This window comes from Polyodon spathula, chromosome 15 (genome assembly GCF_017654505.1).
Source record: "Polyodon spathula isolate WHYD16114869_AA chromosome 15, ASM1765450v1, whole genome shotgun sequence".
NCBI classification, from domain to species: Eukaryota; Metazoa; Chordata; class Actinopteri; order Acipenseriformes; family Polyodontidae; genus Polyodon; species Polyodon spathula.
The window spans coordinates 3,844,583-3,850,582 of NC_054548.1; positions in this window are offsets into that span (position 1 = coordinate 3,844,583).

Here is a 6,000-nt window from a genome sequence, read left to right on the forward strand (position 1 = left end):
ATGCCCCTTTTTCTAAACTCCATTTGTGACTCCTGGTCCTTGTTTCTTTTTTCAGGCTGAAAAAGTCCCTTGGGTCGACACTGTCAATACCTTTTAGAATTTTGAATGCTTGAATTAGGTCGCCACGTAGTCTTCTTTGTTCAAGACTGAACAGATTCAATTCTTTTAGCCTGTCTGCATATGACATGCCTTTTAAGCCCGGAATAATTCTGGTCGCTCTTCTTTCCACTCTTTCTAGAGCAGCAATATCTTTTTTATAGCGAGGTGACCAGAACTGAACACAATATTCAAGATGAGGTCTTACTAGTGCATTGTACAGTTTTAACATTACTTCCCTTGATTTAAATTCAACACTTTTCACAATGTATCCGAGCATCTTGTTAGCCTTTTTTATAGCTTCCCCACATTGTCTAGATGAAGACATTTCTGAGTCAACAAAAACTCCTAGGTCTTTTTCATAGATTCCTTCTCCAATTTCAATATCTCCCATATGATATTTATAATGTACATTTTTATTTCCTGCGTGCAGTACCTTACACTTTTCTCTATTAAATGTCATTTGCCATGTGTCTGCCCAGTTCTGAATCTTGTCTAGATCATTTTGAATGACCTTTGCTGCTGCAACAGTGTTTGCCACTCCTCCTACTTTTGTGTCGTCTGCAAATTTAACAAGTTTGCTTACTATACCAGAATCTAAATCATTAATGTAGATTAGGAATAGCAGAGGACCTAATACTGATCCCTGTGGTACACCGCTGGTTACCACACTCCATTCTGAGGTTTTTCCTCTAATCAGTACTTTCTGTTTTCTACATGTTAACCACTCCCTAATCCATGTACATGTGTTTCCTTGAATCCCAACTGCGTTCAGTTTGAGAATTAATCTTTTGTGCGGGACTTTGTCAAAAGCTTTCTGGAAATCTAAATAAACCATGTCATATGCTTTGCAATTATCCATTATGGATGTTGCATCCTCAAAAAAATCACGCAAGTTAGTTAGGCACGATCTCCCTTTCCTAAAACCATGTTGACTATCTCCCAGTACCCTGTTACCATATAGGTAATTTTCCATTTTGGATCTTATTATAGTTTCCATAAGTTTGCATATAATAGAAGTCAGGCTGGGTTAGACTAGTACTGCTGCCCTGTACTCTGTAGGACCTGTATGCAGTTAATTGACTGATCCTTCTCATGCTCTGCAAATCTTTGCACTGTTGAGAGTCTGCAGAGAGTCTGCATTATTAACACGTTTGAGGAAAACGCAAGATACACTGTATACTGTAACAGTAAGCTCGTTTCTATGGCATTTGCATTCATTTTGAGGTACACATAACAACCTTAAAAAAGGTTTTTTAGAGTGATTCCTGCACATGTGCATCAGAGTCAGGTGTGTGATTAGCTGCCACTGTTTCCCGATGTACTGCTGCAGTTTATTTATTTTCTGGCACATTTTCTTTGTATGTTATGGGTGATGAGATTCAGGGGAACGCAATGACTGTTGTCTGAATTATCCAACACAGAGGAGATTCAGGGGAACGCAATGACTGCTGTCTGAATGATCCAACACAGAGGAGATTCAGGGGAACGCAATGACTGCTGTCTGAATGATCCAACACAGAGGAGATTCAGGGGAACGCAATGACTGCTGTCTGAATTATCCAGGAGGAGATTCAGGGGAACGCAATGACTGCTGTCTGAATGATCCAACACAGAGGAGATTCAGGGGAACGCAATGACTGCTGTCTGAATGATCCAACACAGAGGAGATTCAGGGGAACGCAATGACTGCTGTCTGAATGATCCAACACAGAGGAGATTCAGGGGAACGCAATGACTGCTGTCTGAATGATCCAACACAGAGGAGATTCAGGGGAACGCAATGACTGCTGTCTGAATTATCCAGTACAGAGGAGATTCAGGGGAACGCAATGACTGCTGTCTGAATTATCCAGTACAGAGGAGATTCAGGGGAACGCAATGACTGCTGTCTGAATGATCCAGCACAGAGGAGATTCAGGGGAACGCAATGACTGCTGTCTGAATTATCCAACACAGAGGAGATTCAGGGGAACGCAATGACTGCTGTCTGAATTATCCAGTACAGAGGAGATTCAGGGGAACGCAATGACTGCTGTCTGAATTATCCAGTACAGAGGAGATTCAGGGGAACGCAATGACTGCTGTCTGAATTATCCAGTACAGAGGAGATTCAGGGGAATCCAGCAATGACTGACTGTCTGAATTATCCAGTACAGAGGAGATTCAGGGGAACACAATGACTGCTGTCTGAATTATCCAACACAGAGGAGATTTAGGGGAACGCAATGACTGCTGTCTGAATTATCCAGTACAGAGGAGATTCAGGGGAACGCAATGACTGCTGTCTGAATTATCCAGTACAGAGGAGATTCAGGGGAACGCAATGACTGCTGTCTGAATTATCCAGTACAGAGGAGATTCAGGGGAACGCAATGACTGCTGTCTGAATTATCCAACACAGAGGAGATTCAGGGGAACGCAATGACTGCTGTCTGAATTATCCAACACAGAGGAGATTCAGGGGAACGCAATGACTGCTGTCTGAATTATCCAGTACAGAGGAGATTCAGGGGAACGCAATGACTGCTGTCTGAATTATCCAGTACAGAGGAGATTCAGGGGAACGCAATGACTGCTGTCTGAATTATCCAGTACAGAGGAGATTCAGGGGAACGCAATGACTGCTGTCTGAATTATCCAGTACAGAGGAGATTCAGGGGAACGCAATGACTGCTGTCTGAATTATCCAGTACAGAGGAGATTCAGGGGAACGCAATGACTGCTGTCTGAATTATCCAGTACAGAGGAGATTCAGGGGAACGCAATGACTGCTGTCTGAATTATCCAATACAGAGGAGATTCAGGAGTCTAACCCATGGGAGACACAAAGTGTGGCTCACAGCGGTAGCTTCTCATTATTTCTATGGTTCTTAGATGTTCAGGTCTTAGGCTGCGCTGGGGAACAGATTGTATCTTTGTACAAATTTTCTCTCACATATTGTGGCGTGAGGTTGAATGTTTAATCTCTAGTGTTTCTCTCATTAGTACATCAAACTTAATTGTGTCCAGTGATAGGGTTATTAAATATGGAACAGTCTTAATTATGTCCAGTGATAGGGTTATTAAATATGTAACAGTCTTAATTGTGTCCAGTGATAGGGTTATTAAATATGTAACAGTCTTAATTGTGTCCAGTGATAGGGTTATTAAATATGTAACAGTCTTAATTGTGTCCAGTGATAGGGTTATTAAATATCAACCATTCAATCAATCGATCAATCTTTATTTAATATAGCACCTTTCGCAATAAATTTCCGCAAAGAGGTTTACAAGGACAGTATATTGACAGCTATACAAGGATTAACAATAGGCAATACAAAGCAGAGAATACAATACAAAGCAAAAAATACAATAAAACAACAAAAATGAGAGAAAGAAAAACGCAATCATTTTAGGTCAAATAAGATAGATATAAAATGTAGGTAAGACTTTATATTAAGGTGCTGCTTATTAAACGTTTTATAAATATACAGTAGATGATTAGTAACCATGTTATAGTGTTACTAAAGCAGTATAGATGGTTTATAACCATGCAGTAGCCATATGCGGAATTACATTTAAACATCCCAAAGTACAATAGGGGGCTAACAACTGAATTATGTCTATGGCTGTTACATGGTTATAAACAATATATACTGCTTTAGTAACACTTTATTACATAGTTTTAAGCATCTATTAAATATTATAAAACATTAATAAAACATTAATAAGCAGCAGTCTGGAATGGAAAGCAATGTGTTTAATGAAGCTTTATTTTAATACTTTAACTACAATTTGCATAAGATAGAGAGGAAGTGCCCAGGCCTACCTCACTGGAGTTTTGTTAGCACCACAAAAGTGAATGTAGTTTTAAAAGCTTGCAAGGTACACAAGCTTTCCCTTCCCTTCTGAAGCTTTCATTAATGCAACATGCCAGCCCTGCAACTGCTGCTGCAGCCAGAGGAGGCACATGAGATACCCTCTTATATTAAATGACATCATTGTGAACATGGCTGCTGCAGCCAAAGGATGCACACGAGATACCCTCTTATATTAAATGACATCATTGTGAACATGGCTGCTGCAGCCAGAGGAGGCACATGAGATACCCTCTTGTATTAAATGACATCATTGTGAACATGGCTGCTGCAGCCAAAGGATGCATATGAGATACCCTCTTATATTAAATTACATCATTGTGAACATGGCTGCTGCAGCCAAAGGATGCACACAAGATACCCTCTTATATTAAATGACATCATTGTGAATATGGCTGCTGCAGCCAAAGGATGCATATGAGATACCCTCTTATATTAAATGACATCATTGTGAACATGGCTGCTGCAGCCAAAGGATGCACACGAGATACCCTCTTATATTAAATGACATTGTGGGGCGCTGTTTAGCATGCTAAGTGAGTAGACGCGTCTCAAGCTAGCTCCTACAAATAATTTCTTAATTAATGCAAACCTACTGAACTAGTTAGTTATTTCAGTTATTTTACTACATTACAAAAGTTTTTAGCACTTTTTATGATGTCAAAAATCAAGACCAAGCGCACGCAGGCTGTAGAGACCTCGGAAACCGAACGAGTCGGCACGGCTGAACACAGGCCAGACCACGCAGCTGAAGATGGTGGTGATTCATCCCTGGCCTCGTTGGCAGCCTCGATGTCTAGTATCCATGGCCTGATTGAATCTTTCCTGACCCGATCCTTCATCTCCAACCTACAAACTACGATTGAAGGCTATGGCAGCCGACTGCAAGAAGTGGAGAAAGCTCTTTGTGATGTTCACAGCAGGGCTGCTGCCTTGGAAAAAATATGCTCCACCCTCACCACTGAAAATACAGCCATAAAATCTAAACTGGACAATTTGGAATGCAGGGGTCGTAGAGAGAATCTATGTGTGACTGGGATACCGGAGGGCAGTGAAGGGCAACAACCGACAGATTTTATGACTAACTTTTTTATAGAACTTTTTGGGAAAGAGAAGTTTGGTACCCCCCCGACACTGGATAGAGCACACCGGTCCCTTGCTCCGAAGCCACAACCTGGAGAGAGACCTCGAACCATTATTGCCAGAATCCATCAAGCGATCAAGCAAAAGAGCGAATCTTACGTCTCGCCCGAGAGCATGGCCCCCTTTACTACCATGGCAAGAGAGTGCACATCTTCCCTGATTTCAGCTCAGAGGTTTCGAAACGCTGAGCAGCTTTTGGAAGGGTTAAGTCTCAGCTTCATGAAGCGGGGATACGATATGGTCTGCTACATCCTGCATGTCTCCAGATCACCTTTAACGGATCCCGATTCACATTCAACACTCCTGAGGAGGCTGTTTCTTTTTACAACGAGAGTGTATTAAATGGAATGTCCAGACAGTAATTTATGTGTACAGAAATAAAATAATTTATTTTTATTTTCTATACACAACAAAAAGGATTAAATAACAAACGAAAAACAAAATGGTGTGAGGGAAGGAGTGCAGGGGTGAAATCCAAAACAAACTGTGATGACTCGTCTTTAATTTGTCTTCGTGGTGACCATACAACAAAAAAAAGACAAAAGAAATGTTAGTATTTCAAAAAACCCGCTGCACAAAACCAGTCTCTCCCTCCACCCGTTACTCCTCCTACTTTTACTTTCGGACCAACCCCGAACACAGTAGTACGTTCCCTTTAGTATGTAATGTCCCGCCTCTGTAGTCAGTGGAACACCAATCCCCAACCGACACGTGTCCTTATCCTTCACTTGACTCCAGTGGCTGGAATTTACATACTCGTACTTCCGCCCCTCACCAAGGTGCCGCCCCTCAAAAGATGACTTTTGCCATGGTCACGAGATCTTGGTAAGGGAAGTCCCGAGTTGGTTTGATGCCACCTACTGTCGGGAGGCTGAATCACAGACCGAAACCCCTTTGACTC